The 20,602-nt window shown below is 44.9% G+C and overlaps 1 pseudogene; it reads right to left on the bottom strand.

The window, feature by feature from the left end:
• The window catches only part of LOC125554688, a 47,233-nt pseudogene extending 35,733 nt beyond the window's left edge, over positions 1-11,500 (bottom strand).
• Positions 11,501-20,602: the final 9,102 nt, after the last annotated feature.

Here is a 20,602-nt window from a genome sequence, read left to right as displayed (position 1 = left end):
CGACGTTATCGGAACCAACCCGAAGAAGCAACACCGGAAAGAAGCAAGCACCATAGTAAACAACCAACACATAGACATGGCATGATGCACAATCAATTATGATGCATGTCCGGTTTAATGAAGCATGGCATGGTAAACTGCACAAACAACCCTACAAATTAAGTGGGGCTCAATATGCAACGGGTTGCATATTGACGAAACACCACATCAAGTTATTTAGTTCGATCTCGTTTATGTACCCAACAATATTAAATGTTGTTAAACATGGCAAGAGGGTGAAGCAAATGAAAACTACCTATCTAGGCAAGTTTAAATGAGGCCGGAAGCAACGAACAACAATTCCGGTAAATCCCCATATGCATATATTAGGTTTGGTGCTGTTCTACCCTAAACATAATTTTAGAGTTGTTAAACATGCAAAGAGATGCCACCATGTTAAACTATGCAAAAGTCTACCCCATTTACATATAAAGATTATTTAAATCCGAGCTACGGTTAATTAGTTATGAATTAAATCATTTTAACATGGCATAGGAGCAAATTTAACCAAACAGCATTTTAAACTTTGCAAACATGCATGAAAGTGGCATATTATGAAAATAGATGAAAAACTAAGCATATTTCATATATAACTTATTTTAAACCGATGCACCATTTGTGAGTTATTAAATGAATGAAGTGCAAGGGTTTTTCTATAAATTGGTGTTCACAGGAAAATAGGAAAAACGTTCAGGCAGAAAAAATATAGAGCTGGGCCGAATCTGAAGGCTGGACCAACACTGCACGGTCCAAGGGCGGGGTGGAAGCTCACATGGGCCACGGCCCACTGGACAGAGAGGGAGGCCTGCAGGGGAAGCTAGCAGCGGGAGGTTGGGCCTTGGCGTGGCCCATGAGCGCGGGGCCGGCCCAGGGAGGCAGCGGCTCGGTCCTCTCCCCCGCACAGGAGGTCGAGCGAGGCCGTTGTGAGGACGATGGTGGCTCGCGATGGAACGGCCGCGCCGGCGAAGGTGATTCGGCGGGGACAACGACGGGGCAAGGCGGGGAAGGACAGGAACGAGGTATCTGCGCATGGGGAACCCAGATCCGGCGAAGGATGAGGCCGACGATGAGCTCAGCGTTGGCTCCTACAAGAAAAATGGTGGCGGCACTTAGAGCAGAGGGAGGGCACCGGAGAAAGGAAGAGAAGCGCAGGCGCGTTGCACTGCTTGGGCGCGTGACCTGGGGTAGGCGGCGGATCCAGATGTTGAGGCCGCCTGCGATGAGTGAAGAGGAACTCTATTCCTGATCCATCCTGGATCGAGGTACAAGACGAGGGGATGGGGCGCTCAGGATTGCTGCTGATGCTCTGCGGCGCGCGGACGCGAGGAGCTGCGAGCGTTGAATGTCTCCGGGAGCGCGAAGGCGAGGTGAACACGGACTGCTGCTGCCGTGGCTTGTAGTTTGTCAGGCGAGGAGATCGAGGAACGGAGCGCGACGGTTGGTCGGCATGGAAAACAGAGAAGAGACAGTGCGGTGGCGGCTAGGAGGATCCCTAGGGATTAGGGATTGGTCCGAAAAAAGACTGGGGGTAGACTATATATATAGGAAAAGAGGGAAGTTGGATCATCCGATCGAAATCCGACAGACGAGAATAAATAGGCTCGGGAGTCCAAATAAGAAAACGGTGATGTTTTGTAGACGTTTGGGGATGATCCGGACACAACGGTGGCGACAGCCCGGGTCGGGTCTGGGACAACTTTCGGACGCTCACGTGAAGGGTTCGATGCACTGTGCAGAGAGGGTTTCGGACCGTGCGGTCGCATCGGACAACTCCGGATGCGAAGAGGGGAAGGAGGATGGACTAGGTGGGCTGTGGGGAGACTGCGAGGGGGAGAAGGGAGAGAGAGGGCCCGGCATCTGTTTCCGGAGACCGAAAACATCCGACGTTAGACCGCCTATAATGCCGCTATAGTTATCCGTTGGGGCGTCAAACGAACTCCGAATGCGATGAAATTTGACAGGCGGTCTATATACACTATAATAAGACCGCACGCCAAATTTCAACCCAATCCGAGAATATTTTTTGGCCACTTATAAAATAATATTTCGGACATGCCACGGGCGCGTGCAAGTGTGGTTGGGCTCGGAACGGACAACGGACGGAACTGGGGGAGAAACCCGGACGGATGCAGGTTTCAAAAAGATGACGATGCAATGCACATGATGACATGATGAAATGCAACACTCAAGCAAAAGACATGGCAACAGGAGCGAATAACTGGAAGACACCTGGCACATCGGTCTCGGGGCGTTACAACACTCCACCACTACGAGAGGATCTCGTCCCGAGATCTAGAATGGCACTAGAGGGAAAACGGAAGAGAAAGAGAAGAGGTAAAACTAAGTTGCTCCTTTGACCAATGAGTGAAACCAAAGAACCTTGAAAGGTTAAACCATTTCGAGAAAAGAATGCAACAAAGATGAATGAAGTTGAAAACACTCCGTTAGCAAAGAGGAACAAGGAAGAACAACTTCGGGCAGCACTCCAATTGAAAAGAGATGCAAGATTTGGTAGGAAGAAAAGGACTTGAGCAAAAGGTCACAACACTCCAGTTAAACAAGATAGAGGAGGAATAAGACTGATATAGTTTGCACATCACTTCAACTGTAAATGGAAGAAATTGAACATGATCTTGACAAACAAGATGATGGGTTGAAGAGAGCAACATCACAATGTCTCCGGAATGAAAGAATAGAAGTTGGATAATTGAAGTAGGAGATTGGAGAAGAAAATGCCAACTTCTATCACAAAAGAGGTTGAGAAGGCATCCTTAGGAGAAAGGTCGAACGGAGTTGTGGAAAACCAACAACGAAAAGAACAAGGTTGTAGTGGGCTTATGGAGAACATCTCAAAACTATGAGGTGAAATTCTGCATCTAACGGAAACCAAGATTGGATTGATATTAACAAGGAGACGCGAAACTTATTTCACCGGGAGGATAAAGAACTTGGGTCCTTTATAAGCACCATAAATAGCAACAATCCTTAGGGAAGGATTTAGGTGAAAATTAACCGAAGATAACTCCAACGAAGAGGTTGATGGATTTAAAATATCTCATTCGTAACAACATGTGAATCATGAAACATGAACTCAAATTATGAAGAATGACATAATACCACCTCCAATGATATGGTAGAAGGCATTGCACTACGGATTATAGGATGAAGAAAGCATGAGCTCCTCAGTTAAGAATGTTGATGAACGCTTCGAGAAGGAATTAAATCCTCTATGAACCATCATGTAGAGTCTCCATGAAGAACTCCAGTAAGAAAAGAATGACCAAACAAAAGGAAAGAGAGGTTGAAAACACAAGGTGAATCCTTGCAATGATTTTATGGATCTTTGGAATGATAATTGAAATAACTTTGAGCTCCGGAAAAGAAAGATGGACAACTTGAATCGAGAATTTGATGAACCTCCGGACAAAGGAATTAATCATTTGGATGAAACAAGAATAAGAATTACATTATGCTTAACCTTCACCAATTAAATTGATGACAATCAACGGATTTGGCACACTACTTATTCTCGTATCAAGGATTAAGAGAGATATAACATAAACTTGGGAAGGTCTTCAACGAACCACCGGTAGGATTGGAACATCGAATTAAATTGTTACCATAACAAAGGAAGAGAAAATCTTGAATGAACCACCGTAAGAATTGGAGATGAACGAAATAAATGGATGAATCACCGGGTAAGAATTGACAAATGAACGAAGATACATGAGAGAATTCAGATCCATGAGAACGGAGGGATCACGAACTGATTAGAGATCACTTGAATGAAGCACTGGTAAGATTAGGAGATACTCCGGGATGAAAATTATAAAGGTTGAACCAATGCTGAAAAGAATTTGAAAGATCTTGGAGAAGGCAATTGACTGATGATAACTCATTCTTACGTCAAACTTTGAAAATAATTTGGGAATAGCTCCGGGAAAATAAGAAGAGTTAGGTAAGATCCTAGGAAAAGACCTGTGGGTTAGGGCCCACTCAAAAGATACACCGTTGAACGATTTAAAAGAGAGAAAGTACCAGTTAAATTAAATGACTTGAATGAGATAACATCCTCGAAAGATCTTGAACGAATGTATAGTGGAAACACGAATCTTCGAGATATCTTGAGCACTCCGGAACAATTGAATAGCGAGAAATGACTGAATATGAGGTGCACCGGCATGAGAAGGTATTTGCAACGAGGAAAGGATATAATTAGCAATGCTTGAATTGAATTCATCGGATCCATTAGCATCTTCCTGAGAATCACCGGATAAGAACATTGATGGAAAAAATGGAGAGACTTCATATGAATAAAAGGATACTTGATTACGTATTCTGAGTCCTTAAGGAAAAAGGGTGGGATGGTGGGAAATACAAAGGCAACTTGGAGACGGATGAAACAAACACCGTTGAGAAGAAGTGATAATAGATCTTGCGGGAGTTGAAATGATCGGATCCACTTGAAGAGAAACACGCCGGTTTAAAAGAAATTGGCATGACAATCTCGATTATCATGAAGGATTAGTATTTACATCGGAGTATGAGAACACCGGTTAGTAAAGGTATGGAATCAACATTTGACTTCGAAGCAACTCGAATACCACAACTCAAAACAAAACAAAGGTTGGCTTGCGGAATAAACAGGAACAAACATATGATAGAGATTCCGTCCGAAGTTTCCGTGGTGGGGCCTACACGGGCTCGATCGTACAGCACCATCATGTACAAGGTAGTGCACATGACATACGAAGCATCCCCGAGTCGGCATAGCCAAGGATTCTTTAAGACACAACGAGACTACTGTAAAATCAACCGTGGATAGGCGGACCACTAGGCATCGAACCCCAATTTCATATCATACATCTGTCGAAAAGATATCCTAAGAACTACTTGAATTCCCACTTATAAACTCCCAAAACTTTCCAGTTATGCAATCAGGTGTTGGGGATACAGGGGAAGCATAATATCTCACCCAAAACTAACAAATCCTACATCCAGCTGTATCCATCCTTCAACACATAACCAAGAAACCTTCGGAAATCATCTACCTCAACCTTCGAAAAGCATCCGTTATACGAGTTATGGCAATACTCTCGAACTCCCGCCCCAGTACTGGGTGGCGTCGAGGTTATCTCACCAACAACTGCATAAAAGAGATTTTCGATGTCGGCGAACTAAACTCAGGTATTCCAGAACTGCAACGATAAAATTGTGACAACAACACCTCGGAGCTCAACTCCCCGGGACACTGCCACAACCCCTAAATGACAGGAGGCACCAAGAACAATGTTCTCGTCACAAAACCATCGGAACGATTCCAAGATACCCGCGTGATCCTAAATTTTTTTTAGTGAAATTTGAGAAGAGAATAGACAAAACTCTACGTCAGGAAGCCTCACCAGAGCGATGAGGGGACTGGGGAGTAAAAAGAATTCCTAAACTCTCCGATATATAATTCCTAAATGACTCAAAACATTTTTCTAGACTCAACAACGGCTACTAAAAACGATCAAGCAGTGGGGGCTCCTAAGGTCGGGGAAGGCTCTGATACCAACTTGTCACGCCCTCGATGCGGCTATATCTCCCACGTGTCGAAGCACGACTTAGAGGAATAACCGCATTGAAAGCAATGTCGCAAGTGAGGTAATCTTCACACAACCCATGTAATACATGAGGGAAAGAGATACATAGTTGGCTTACAATCGCCACTTCACACAATACATGAATACAACATTACAACAATCAAATACAATCAAGGTCCGACTACGGAACCAAAATAAAAGAAGAACCCCAAAAGCGACAAGGTCCCCCGATCGACCCCAACTGGGCTCCACTACTGATCAACTAGAACGAAACAACACAAAGGACAAGATCTTCATCGAGCTCCTCCTGAGCTTGGTTGCATCATCTGCACGGTTCAACGGCACCTGCAAGCTGGTTTTGGAAGTATCTGTGAGTCACGGGGACTCAGCAATCTCACACCCTCGAGATCAAGACTATTTAAGCTTATAGGAAGGGTAAAAGGTATGAGGTGGAGATGCAGCAAGCGGCTGGCATATATGGTGGCTAACATATTCGCAAAAGAGAGCGAGAAGAGAAGGCAAAGCACGATCGAGAAACTATGATCAAGAAGTGATCCTAGAACAACCTACGTCAAGCATAACTCCAACACCGTGTTCACTTCCCGGACTCCGCCGGAAAGAGACCATCACGGTTACCGCGCGCGCCACCACAACTCGCCATCCTCGCCATCCGGTGCTGGATCCGGTGATCCCGCGCCCCCAACCGCTCCGGCCTCCTCCTTCTCCGTCTCCGGCGAACTCCGGCCGCCTCCCCGACGAACCTCGAAGAACGTGCAAGTCAACCCTAGATCTGTTCACCCAAGGTCTATTTTTCTCTATGTCCCTTGTTCTGAAACTTTTTATGCCTCTATTCATCATGCCATAACTCCATGACCGTAGCTCCGTTTCATGCGCATGATATATCAAATGTTCATTGTGAGATTCTCTTCATTTCATTACATTGTGGCATGCTTGTTTGAGTCCATATTGTTGCCCAAATCACTGATGCAAGAGGGCTATAAAATGTTTGCTCCTGTTACTTATCAGGGTTTGAGGATTTGTCATTTTTGTCACATTTGTTGTGTGCTTCATATGGGCATGAGCTCTACATGTGTTTTGGTCTATGCCATGCCATCTTTACAGGGGTGCTTGCCATGTATTTTTTTTATCTTTGTGGTGACTAGAACAAGCATGCAAAGTAGCCTTCGTGATATTACTGATTTCAGGGACTTGGGATTTTGCCAAGTCCTTGTTCTGTTGTTATTTTTATGCCATGTAAACATGATGCTACAGTAAGGGTGATTTGTACATATGGTTGTGCTCTATCCATCCATGCCCCTGTTTGCTATTATGGAGTGCCCTAGCATGTCTTTATCTTGCTCTACTTTTGCTATAAAATGTTCCTGGCAGATTGTTTACATGTTAATTAATTTTGCCATGGTTGTTGTAGTTGATCCAAGCATGCTATGATTTTTCTCTTGCCATGGTTAGCTTCATGAACATGTCATCTTGCTGTAGGTATGCTTGTTTTATCATGCAAGTCTTTGTGTTGAGTGATCTGAGCTCGCAAAGATGCCTTCATATTTCTGTTTATGCCATGCTCAGTTTTCTGCTAAGTCTGAAATCTGTTAATGAAACTTGCTATGTTTACATGAGTGCCATCATATCCTCTGTGCCTTTTTGGCTCATGATCAGTAAGGGACTTTTGTTCTATGCTTTGAATAGATTCATGCCATGCCTTGTTTTGCTATGATATGTTCCTGTAGCATGTTGTTTTCTTGCTCTAAACATGGCTTCCTGATATTATTCCTGCCATGTTAGTATTTCCAATTGCTGAACCTGCTGATATCTTTTGCCATGTCTGTGAAGCTGATATCTTTTGCACTTTTGCCATGCTTGTTTGAACCTGCTCTTGTGTGATTTAGCCGTAGCTCAGTGTTCATGTTTTGTCAAGAATCTTGAGTAGGTCACTGCCATGTGCCTTGTTGCTATGTTGGAGTGCAGTAGCTTAGTTTCTTGTTGCATTCTAGATGGCATCATGTTGTTAGTCGCAGATTTGTGCCATTCTTGTTTTGCTTGCCATTTGCAAACCGTGTCTCCGATTCCGGTGATCTTTATATCGATTTACACCGAAATCATCTCATCTTTCCAGCGGCACACTTGGTTTGCCAAGTTGAGGCCTGGTTCAATCTTTCCCTTTTGAAGCACGCATATGCATTGCATATCACATCTCGCATATCATGCCATGTTTTGCATCATGTTGCTTGCGCATTGCACCGTGATTGATTGTTGGTACTTTGCTTGTGTTCTTGCTTTGGGTAGAGCCGGGAGACGAGTACGTGATCAAGGAACCTATTGAGTACGCTAACGAGGATCAAACTTTCGTCAACTCTGAGAACTTTGCGGGCAAGATGACCATACCCTCGAAATCACTTCTATCTTTGCTTGCTAGTTGTTCGCTCTATTCCTATGCCGCGATACCTACCACTTGCTATATCATGCCCCCCATATTGCCATGTCAAGCCTCTAACCCACCTTTCCTAGCAAACCGTTGTTTGGCTATGTTACCGCTTTTGCTCAGCCCCTCTTATAGCATTGCTAGTTGCAGGTGAAGATGGAGTCTGTTCCATGTTGGAACATGGATATTGTTGGGATATCATTATTATGTCTTATTTACTTTAATGCATCTATATACTTGGTAAAGGGTGGAAGGCTCGGCCTTATGCCTGGTGCTTTGTTCCACTCTTACCGCCCTAGTTTCCATCATACCAGTGTTATGTTCCTTGATTTTGCGTCCCTTACACGGTTGGGTGTTATGGGAACCCCTTGACAGTTTGCTTTGAATAAAACTCCTCCAGCAAGGCCCAACCTTGGTTTTACATTTGCCTAACAACCTATCACCTTCCCTTGGGTTCTGCAGACTCAAGTGTCATCTTTATTTTAACCCCCCCCCCCCGGCCAGTGCTCCTCTAAGTGTTGGTCTGAACCGAGCTACCTGCGGGGTGACCTCGGGGAAACTTGAGGTTTGGTTTTACTCGTAGCTAGTCTCATCCGGTGTTGCCCTGAGAACGAGATACGTGCGACTCCTATGGGGATTTGTCGGCACATCGGGTGGCTTTGCTGGTCTTGTTTTACCATTGTCGAAATGTCTTGTAACCGGGATTCCGAGACTGACCGGGTCTTCTCAGGAGAAGGAATATCCTCCGTTGACCGTCAGAGCTTATGATGGGCTATGTTTATTTTTGACCATGAAGACTGCAGGGCTTACACCCCACAGCATTTTATTAAATAAAATAAAAAAAACAAACACATACAGGGTTTCCTCAAGGTGAGGAAAGAAAAACTATACAGGGTATGGGAGCACTAAACCTATGATTTACAAAGAGACAGGAACTCTTCTCAAGGAGGAAGAAAATCAATCCACTTAAGAAGGGCGTCTCTAAATTTCCGTTTTATTCGGTGGGAGAGCAGAGTGATATCATGAATGAAGCTATTCCTCCACGCCCTGAAAGAGGGCTGAATGTTCCTGAAAGTTCTATCATTCCTGATCTTCCAAATATTCCACCAGGCCACGAAAACCACCTCCCCAAAAAAAGGTTTGTTGAAATCCTTCCTTGCATGATGAGCAATTTCCACCATATCGTAACTATTTTTCCATTCAATTTGCAGGTAATTCCAGACCCGAGCACTGAAATTGCACTGGAAGAACAGGTGATTTCTGTCCTCCAGATCTCCAGTCAGACAAAGAACACATTCAGGCCCTTCATTGATTCTCCAATGTCTCCTCTGAATCATGTCCTTGGTGTTAATCCTGTCCATGACGACAAGCCAGGAAAACATCATAATCGACATAGTGCAGCAACTTTTCCATATCCATCCCAGGATGGGGTTTGAGACCATTGGTTGATAGACAAAATCATAAAACTTTTTTGCTGTATACTCTGATTTGTTGCCATGCCTCCATCCCCAGTGGTCATTAGATTGAATATCCAAATGGAAAGACCCCATTAATGAGGAGACTGTTGCATTTCTTGGAAGGCTTGTTCAGTCATAGGTAGGTAGAAAAGTTCCTGAAAAGAACTAGCCTGAAAAACTTCCTTGACTGAGAGGTTTTTGTGGAGACAAAAGGAAAACAGCCTAGGAAATCGTTGTTGCATAGGAACCGAGCTGTTCCCAATTTGCCAGTAGTCTGACCAGAACTGCACTGTATCTCCACTATGAATATCAACTGACGTAACGGCTTTGAAATTATCCATCAACTTGCATACATCTTTCCACCAAAAGGAGCCACAGAGAATAGTATCATGTGAAATCCTTTCAAAGTAGTAAGAGTCCCAAACTAATTGCACCCAGGGCACATCCATCTTTTTATAAAATTTGTTGAGGTGCTTCAATAAGAGAGCATCATTCTGCAGTCCAAGGTTTAAAATCCCAAGCCCCCCTTTGGACTTAGGCCTGCAAACAAGTTGCCAAGCCGCAAGTGAGTGACCCTTTTCCTGACCATATTTCCTCCATAAACACTGCCTTTGGATTCTTTCCAAATTTTTTAAAATACCCTGAGGAATGGACAAGCTACAGAGGAAAAAAATAGGCAAGGAAGAGATCACCGAGTTGACTAATTGCAGTCTGCTCCCTTGTGGCAAGAACCATGAACTTGCTGTCAATCTTCTCTCCATACAATCCACAAGAGGAAGGAGGTTAACTATTTTAGGCCTGGTGGTCCCCGCTGGCAGCCCTAAATATGTAAAAGGCATAGTGCCTAATTTGCAATCAAAAAAGGCAGCCAGGTCAGAAGCATCCTGCTCAACTACATTGATAGGATACATGGAGGATTTATGGAAATTGATCTACAGTCCAGTTGCCTGTGAGAAGGAATGTAAAACTGATTTCAGAGCCCTCAATTGACTTAGATCAGCATTTAGGAACAACAGTGTGTCATCCGCATATTGCACCACTGGGAAATCTGGATCATGGGTAAGCAGGGCCCTGCTTATTAAACCTTGTTGGAGAAGATTGTTCACTAGAGTCTGTAAAAGATCCGCTGCAATAACAAATAATAAGGGAGAAATTGGGTCCCCTTGTTTGACTCCACATTTGCATTTGAAATGAGTACCAGGGACTCCATTCAATAGTACAGCAGAAGTGCCAGAAGACAGCAACTGCTTAATCCAAACAATCCACCTTTCGTCAAAACCTTTTGCAATTAAGATCTTTATGATTGCCTCATGCTGGATAGAGTCAAAAGCCTTTTCAAAGTCCAACTTAAGCAAAAGGATGGGCCTTTTAGACTGATTGCACTAATGGATATACTCAAATGTCCAAGCAAGACAATCCTGGATTGTTCTTGATTTGATGAAACCATATTGGTTTTTATGCACACATTTGGTAATCTCCAGTTGAAATCTGTTAGCAGCAAGCTTTGTGAGAAACTTTAGGCCAACAGAGGTTAGAGAGATTGGTCGAAAATCTCCCACACCCTCAGGTGTCTGCTTCTTTGGGACCAGGGTAATGAATGCATCATTCAGATTTTCTAGTTGCACTGTTCCAGCATGAAACTCCTTAACCAGCTGTATAAAATCAGCAGAAATTATATGCCAACACTTTTTTAGAAATAGCCCGTTGAAGCCATCAGGTCCAGGGGCCTTATCAATAGGCAAGTCCTTGATAACCTGCTCAATTTCTTTTAATTCAAAAGGTTTTGTGAGCACCTCCAAACCCTGGACCCTGGGTATTAAGGACAAAATGGTTGCATCCAAAGAAATTGACTTAACTGTCCCCATTCTGCTTTTGAAGGTTGTCAGGAATTCTCTGGCCATTTCCTCATGGTTAGATGTTACTGTTCCATCTGACAGCAACAAGCTTGCCACAGAGTTTTTTCTAAATCTTTCAGTGGCCATGGCCTGAAAGAATTTGGAGTTTTCCTCTCCCACTTTGATATACCTAATTGTACATCTTTTCCTCCAGTACAAATATTGCATGTGAAGCAGGTGTTCATGGTGCAATTTAATTATTTTCCTGAAATTAAACTCAGGCCTGGATAAAGATCTCCTATCTTCAAGATTGTCCAACCAAAGAATTACCTAGTTACACTTCTCAATCAACCTTTTGATGTGTGATAAACCTTTCTGCCATTTCTGGAGAGCAAACCTCAAAGCTTTCAGTTTGTCCACAATTATTGCCGAAATATGAGTCTTACGACTGGGGCGAGCCCACACCTCCTGCACACATTCCATAAAGCCTGCCTGATGAATCCAAAAGTTTTCAAACCTGAAGATATGTGCTTTGGGAATTGCTGTACTGATGGCCACCAGACAAGGAACATGATCAGATGCAGTCTTTGCCAAAGGGGTCAGTTGGGTCATGGGATATATGTTAATCCAACTTGCAGAAGTAAAAACCCAGTCCAACTGTTCCAGGAGTGGCCTGTCTTGCATGTTAGACCATGTGAATTGACGTCCTTTTAGAGGAAGTTCTAACAATCCCAAATGGCCAATTATTTCATTGAAAATGAACATATCATTAATATCACCCCCGGGGAGATTTCTATTATCAATGGAACGGATGAAGTTGAAGTCCCCCATTAACATCCACATTTCATTCGGATCAATGTCCAAATTGTAAATCCAGGAGACAAATTCATCTCGCAACTCACCCTGGCATGGACCATACACATTAACCAGAAACCATTGTTCATTATTATGGACCGAGGTAAAATGCACAACAATAGCGTATGGTTTAACTGTGATAAGGGTGCCACGAAACATATCAGATCGCCACGCTGTTAAGAGGCCCCCAGATGCTCCGCTAGAGGGAGACACAACAAATTGATCAAACCCTTGAGGGCAAATGCTTTTCATGATAGAGCGCGAGCAAGAGGATAACTTAGTTTCCTGCAAACAAAGCACTGAGCACTGACTCTCTATCACTTTCTCCCTGACAGAGCGTTGTCTAGCATATGAATTCAGACCACGAACATTCCAGCATAAAACTTTCCAACTACGCGTTGTGACACGATTCATGGATAACCATTGCATATAGAAGTAATAAAAGTGTGGCACATAATGCCACACCCTCCAAAATAAAGCTAAATTCAATACCCCAGAGTGTCACTTCCCAGCCCGGACTTAGTTCAACAGTAATAAAAACAGACACATCCAGCACCATCAGAGTTGGCATATAAAGTAACATAAAAACTAATTGGAAGATGCAGATGAGTTCTCCTGAGGATTAGCCATAAGCTTGTCCACCGTTAGGAGCGCAGGATCAACCTCCAACTGCGCCCCCACAGCTTGAAGAACATGAAGCGGGGTGTGAGGTGGTGCAGTGGGCCGAGCGTCTTCAGTATCATCCGCAGAAGTGGACTGGGCCTTGTCCTCCATGGGCTTTGCGGGGGGGCGCTTTTTAGATGGCTGCAGAGAAAGTTGCTGAAAGACCACATTTTTGTACCCATCCAACTTTGCCGCGCTCCGAGTGCAACGCCTAAGTGACGTATCAACAACAGGAGTCTTCTTCTTGTGTCGCCGCTTGCGAGCAGAGGATTGCTCCACAGAGAACAAAGGTGTTGATTGAACTGAAACTGGCAGAGCAGAACTAGCAGACTCAATTTCTTCAGAAACAGACTCCGAAACAGCAGACACCGCCTCAAATAAAGCTCTGGCCACAGGGCACTTCTGCATGATAGGTTTTCTGACAGCAGGAACAAGAGGCAGTGAAGCAGTCAAACAACTAATCATCCTTGATTCGTCAAAGGCAATGGACCAAGACCTCTTGGAGTAGATGATTGTGCCCATCGGCTTGAAGAAGATAGGTCTTGGCACTTCCTTGACAGAGAAATCAAACATAAGGTTTTCGAAGTACCTTTGCCAAATCATCTCCGGGGGAAGAGGAGGTCCTGCCACAATACGTGCCATGCCAATAAAAATCTGATGTTGCTGAATCATAGGGGGATGGTAGGGCACAATGGCTAACTGGTTCTCCTCAAGGACAGGGTAAAGGGGCTCATGTTGTTGCTGGATTTCACCTTCTTGTTCTTGCTGCTCTACAGAAACAGATCCTTCTAGCTGATCAATTACTATTGAAACTTGATCTTGTTCGGGAACAGCAGGTGGCACATTGTCAGCTTCATCTCCCCACAGGGCATTGCCCCAACCAGGTGCAGGCGCTTCGTTATTGACCAATGGAGGCGGCGGAGCGAGAGGTGCATCATTCCAACCCAGCATTGGGTACGGAGGTAAGGCAAACATCAGATTATCAGGCACCAGATTGCCAGGCAAAGGGTGAGGGTTTCCATCGAGAGGCATAGGGTCTTCGTCATTTGGCATCTGGTCTGCAAAATATGCGCCAAGAACATAGCAAGCGGCCGTCCAAGAAACTTGAGCACCTCCATACTCTACATAATCACCAAAAACCACATCCCTTGGAACCAAAGGCGTATCTGGGAAACTAGCTTCAACCAAAGTCCGGACAAGATAAGGGTCTTCACTGTCCCAAGAAATAAACTTTCCGAAGGTGCCTACTGCCTGCGAGATGTATTCAGTGGTGCGGTAATCCAGGGGAATCCCAATGAACACTAACCAACCCTTACGAAAACCATGTGTTCCTTTGAAATTATCTCCCTCATCATGCTTCATAAATCTGACAAAACGGTCATTGCCCAAAGGAAAAGGTGCATGCTGAACTAGGGTATATCGAACAGTCGGATCTCTGACTTGAAATAGACCTATCCCATGAAACCACGGCTGAGCAGATCGAACCATAATACCTCTATTCTGCAGAAACTGGACGACTTCGTTCCGCACCGGGCCGAACGGCCCCTCCGGCGCCGGCATCACCTCTGCAACCATGTAATCCTTGTGCCGGCGGGGCGGACGCGTTGCGGGCGTGAAGAAGGTGCGTGGAAGCCGACGATCGCCACCATCAATGATGGGATGTCCAGGGGGCACAAAGCGCTGTGGGTCGAGCTCGTAGTTCGCCATAGAAGAGCCCGGAGCTTGTTGGGGGTTTTCGTTGATTTGGAGAAGGGGAAGATGCAATGGAGGCAGCGGCGATGGGACTGGACAGTCTATCCCAATAACTCTGGCTCTGTTCCCATGAGTAGCAGCAGATTCCAATAAACTCGTTTTTTGTTGAACCGAAATTGGTCTCCAAACCAATCCATTGGAGCGCGCGAAATCATTACAGGCCTGGCTAGAGTGACCAGGACGGGAGCAAGCCGTGCAGACTACTCGCCTTCCACAAGTCGTTGTCATGTGGCCCTTCTGAGAGCAAATAGTACAGGTGATCACACGGTCCACCATGTCATCGACCATGGCATCAAACTGTCTGGCTGCCTCCTGAGATGAGGGGATATCCGGACGGTGAGAAGGAGATGGGCTCGAAGGCCCCGAGGAAGATGGGCCAAATATTGAAGGTGAGGTAGAATCCCGACTGGCCTCCAAAGCCTCTGGGCCAGAATCCGGGCAAATATTTTGAACTGGCGACAATCCCGCCTCTACGCAACTGTCGAGTGAGAATTCTGCATGCACAGGGGAAGGGCCCTCCAAAACCGGATCAATTACCGGCGAAGCAGATTCCGGCCGGCTCAACGCCGGCAAGGGAGTAACTATTCCAAAAACAATAGGTGGACGTGCCACCGTCCAACACAAGTCCATGGGTGGTGAAGGATGTATGACTACACGTTCATGTGCAGGAAGATTATACCCTGCATCTGTCATGAAATCAATGCACTCTTGCATAGCCGGATATCTATATCCCTTGCAAGCAGAGTATCGCTCAAACGTGGCAAAAGAAAGCTTTTTACGAGCAGAAGTAGCAGTCTTAAGAGCTGATCTAACCGGAAGCTTATTCATGGCCAAAAGACCTAAAGATGAACGACGCTTAGTAGGACTAACTAGAATCCATTCAGCGTCACATTCCTTCCTCCAGATCCGGAGCTCTCTAATCCAATTTGGCCCCCCATTTCCCCATAGATGAAAATAGCATTTGAACAGGTCGCATGCATAGGAACGGAGATCCATATTAAGAAAACCAACTTGCTTGCAAGAGACATGAAAGGAGTAAACCTTATCCTTGATGTGAAGAACCTGAAGATCAATTGCCGAACCTCCAATTACTGCCTCCAAAACCGCGGCCACAAAATCCTCCGAGAGACGAAAAATATGGCGGCTGAATGAAACCACTAATATGAATGACCTCCTGTGCCCGGCGGGGTGGACCGTATGTCCAGTAGATCTGAAAACCTCTTCTGCAAAAACCCTACCCTTGGAGAAATCCAAGCCAAGGGTAGATCCACCAGGCGAACCCATACTAGATGGGTATTACCTGGATCCCAGAAGAACGCCGGAACAGATGATCGGAGAGAATCCAGAAGTTAGTGGAGAATGAGGCAGATCGCCAGAGAGGGTGGGGGAGCCGAGGTGGAGGGTGGGAGCGCCATTCCGTGACCCTTAAGCCATATTCATTGTAATAAGTTCTCTTTTGAGACACTCGATGTAATAAGTGTGTGATTGCTACTCTGCTATAAATTCTTCGAGTACTGTGTGGTGTCAGCATTACTGATCCAGGGATGACACCGGAGCACAGAGATCAGACTGTTTGAGGTCTGGTCGCTACAGAGATGGTATCAGAGCACACGCTGACTGTAGGACACGACCACTAAGCTAAAGACCTAGATCACTACTCACTCTCTTCTCTTCTGACTTCTCATCTTTTCTACTCTTTAGGATGGCGGATGCAAGGAACAAGTTCACCCAACCAGATGAAGATACACCCTTTGGACGCCACTTGAAGGAAGTCACTAGATACCTAAACGTAGGAGTACCAAGCTTCACGGGAGCCTACAACGCCACTTTACCTGAAGAAGAGCGCTGGATGATTCAAGTTCAAGTTCCAGGAAGGACGTTCATGCCAGTCACTGAGCCCATAGAGTTTTCTTTTGATGCACCAACTTGGAGTCTAGGAAAGAGCATGGCAGCTCACATCGCCATGGGACGCATTGGAGAAGTCTACCACAAGGATCTTAAGGATACTATCTACCAGATTTGTGGGCGCCGAGATGAACACTGGGAGATGATCAACACCAGGAAAGATAGATCAATTGCAGCTCTTATTCAGGAGTTAAACCAGCACATTCGACGACAGGAGAATCAGATGTGCGCCGACATGATAGATCTGAAGAAGGCTAAGACTAGAATCAAGGAACTAGGGGAAGAACTCAAGACTACACGCGAAGATTATGAAGAAGAAATTGAAGTATTGGTGGAGAAGAATGACGATCTGATTAAGAAGATAGGAATATTTATGGGAGGCCCGGCACCAGTAGATGAAGACGAAGAACCCAAGGAGATTAGCCCGGAGGACTACATCATCATTGACGGCACCGACTCGGAACAAGATAGTAGCAATGATGACTATGTGGATGAAGCAGGAGCAGATATCATGGAGTCTACAACCGTAGAATATTTCCAGTAGACCACCTCATCAGTAGTAGTAGTAGTCCACCATGTAAATATAGTAGTCCGAGCACTTTTGCGATAGCTAGATCGATTGTATGTCCTTGTTTGATTGATTGAAGTGAATTGTTTGTTTTTGCCTCATGTGCATATGGGTAGTGTTTTCCCTTTAGACCCCCTCTATTCTTATATCTCATCTTTTCTAAACCCTCAGATGCCTCCGAGACGTGACCCCGGATTTGCCTTTCCGCCGGAGCTCACCCAGTTGATCCAGCAGCAGAACACCTTGATGCAGTTGCTAGTTCAGAATCAGAATCAAGGGAACAACAACAACAACCCACCACCACCACCTGTTGACCACTTAGCCCGTTTTCTTAGGCTGAATCCGCCGGTGTTTTCCAGTAGCACCGAGCCGATAGTAGAATATGATTGGCTCCGCAAGATAGCTAGGGAGTTGACCACAGTAGGATGTGCAGATGCGGAGAAGGTGAAGTTTGCCGCACATCAGTTAGAAGGACCCGCAGCATCTTGGTGGGAGAATTTCACAGCTACCTTCCCAGTCGACACTGTCACATGGGACCAGTTTCAGCAGGCTTTTCATACTGCCCATGTTTCAGCAGGAGCAATGGCCATGAAGGAGCGTGAGTTTCGTAACTTGCGCCAAGAAGGACGGACAGTTGGCCAGTATGTGGAGGAGTTTAGTAAGCTAGCACGATATGCCCCAGATGACATTGCTACAGATGCAGCTAAGCAGGAGAAATTCCTGCAAGGATTGAATGATGAGTTGAGTATGCAGTTGATGGTAGCCACCTTCAACAACTACCAGGAGTTGGTAGATCATGCTCTTATGATTGAAGGGAAGCAGCAGCAAATTGAGAACCGCAAGAGAAAGTATGGACAAGGAAAGTATAATTCAGGAGCTCAGTAGAAGCCACGTTTTACCCCTAGACCGGGAGGACATTTTCAGCATACCCATGGAGTAGGTAGCTCGCACAATCACAATGGCACCAAGAATGGTAATGGGAATGGAGGAAGCAATGGCCATAACCGCAGCACCCCATCAACCCCAGCCAAGAAGGACTTGAGCCACGTCACATGCTATAAGTGTTCAAAGCCAGGACATTATGCAAATGAATTTCCTGTAGGCCAAAACGGCAATGGAAGCTCTAGAAAGAAGCCGAACCCTTTAAACAGGGGACAGGTGAACCACGTTAATGTGGAGGAGGTTGAAGCTCAGCCCGATGCAGTAATAGGTAAGTTTTTGGTTAAGTCATTTACTGCACTCGTTCTTTTTGATACTGGTGCATCGCATTCATACATATCAAGGGGATTTGTGGATAAGTATAACCTACCAACCCAAGCCCTTAGGTCACCCATGTTAGTAACCTCGCCAGGAGCAGAGTATGTGGCAAGTCTATGGTGTGATCGGTTACCATTAAGGATTGGTAACTATGTTTTTCCCTCAGACCTAATAGTATTGGAATCTCAAGGATTGGATGTGATATTAGGCATGGATTGGTTATCAAAGTATGAAGGGAATATTGAGTGCGCTAGTAAGTCAATTTTGCTTACCACACCATAAGGGAGAAGGATCAAGTATGTATCCCGGCTTGTGCCAAATAGGACACAAGTAAATTCCTTATCAGGAGTTGTGCAGGAGGAAGTACCAGTGGTAAAGGATTTCCCTGATGTATTTCCCGAAGAGTTGCCAGGCATGCCACCGGATAGAGACATTGAGTTTTTGATTGAGCTTTTGCCAGGCACTGGGCCAATATCGAAGAGACCATATAGGATGCCAGCAAAAGATTTGGTGGAAATTAAGAAGTAGATTAAGGAGTTACTGGATAAAGGTTACATTCGCCCAAGTTCTTCGCCTTGGAGATCACCGGTACTTCTAGTAGAGAAGAAGGATGGATCGTTAAGGATGGTTGTTGACTATCGATGATTGAATGAAGTAACAATCAAGAACAAGTACCCGCTACCAATGATCAATGATCTGTTTGATTGATTGCAAGGAGCTAAAGTGTTTTCCAAGATCGATTTGCGATCAGGATACCATCAGTTGAAGATTCGAGAACAGGATATTCCAAAGACAGCTTTTACCACCAGGTATGGGCTGTATGAGTATACCGTTATGTCATTTGGACTGACTAACGCGCCTGCCTATTTTATGAACATGATGAACAAAGTGTTTATGGAGTTTTTGGATAAGTTCGTCGTAGTGTTCATTGATGATATCCTGGTATATTCGAAGAATGAAGAGGAGCATAAGGAGCATTTGAGTTTGGTACTTGGAAAGCTCAGAGAACATCAATTATATGCCAAGTTCAGCAAATGTGAGTTTTGGTTGAAGGAAGTAGGATTCCTCGGACATGTTATATCTGGAGAAGGTATAGCAGTAGATCCCGCTAAAGTTGATACCGTGACCAAGTGGGAAGCCCCAACTACAGTTGGAGAGATCCGGAGTTTTCTTGGACTCACAGGATACTACCGTAGGTTTATTGAAAATTTCTCAAAGACCGCGAAACCTATGACGGAGTTGCTGAAGAAGGATGCTAAGTTCAAATGGACTGAGGAGTGTGAGGCTAGTTTCCAGGAGTTGAAGAAACGTTTGGTTACCTCACCAGTGTTGATTTTGCTAGATCAAACTAAGGACTATGAGGTGTATTGCGACGCTTCATGTCGAGGACTTGGAGCAGTGCTTATGCAGGAAGGGAGAGTTGTTTCGTATGCTTCACGACAACTAAAGCCCCACGAATTGAATTATGCTACGCATGATTTGGAGTTAGCAGCCGTAGTGCATGCATTGAAGACATGGAGACATTTCCTCATTGGAAATCATTGTGACGTGTACACGGATCAAAAGAGTTTGAAGTACATTTTCACGCAGAAGGAGTTGAATCTCAGACAAAGGAGATGGTTGGAGCTCATCAAGGATTATGATATGAGATTGCATTATCATCCCGGGAAGGCTAATGTAGTAGCTGATGCATTAAGCCGCAAGAGCCATGTCAATACACTAATGACGGGAGAAATACCCAAGGAGTTAGCAGAAAATCTTCGTGAACTATGTGTGGAAATAGTTCCAAGAGGCTATGTAGCGGCGCTAGAAATTCAGTCAACCTTGATGGACAGAATTAGAGAAGCTCAGAAAACTGACAAAGAGATTGCCGCTATAAAGGAGAAACTGAGCAAAGGAAAAGCTAAAGGATTTCGCGAGGATGAGCATGACACCCTATGGTTTGAAGACCGTGTTTACGTGCCCAATAACCCGGAAATCAGGAAGTTGATTTTGCAAGAGGCACATGATTCACCGTATTCGATTCACCCAGGAAATACCAAGATGTATTTGGATTTGAAGGATATTTTCTGGTGGACCGGAATGAAAAAGGATATTGCGGAGTATGTAGCAGTTTGTGACGTATGTCAGAGAGTAAAGGCAGAGCATCAGAAGCCAGCAGGATTGTTGCAACCATTGCCGATACCCGAATGGAAGTGGGATAAGCTAGGATGGATTTTATCACGGGATTACCAAGGACTCGTTCAGGC

This window comes from Triticum urartu, chromosome 4, assembly GCF_003073215.2.
Source record: "Triticum urartu cultivar G1812 chromosome 4, Tu2.1, whole genome shotgun sequence".
Taxonomy (NCBI): Eukaryota; Viridiplantae; Streptophyta; class Magnoliopsida; order Poales; family Poaceae; genus Triticum; species Triticum urartu.
The sequence above is the reverse complement of the archived record's forward strand: the minus strand, read 5'-3'. Positions and strand labels throughout refer to the sequence as shown.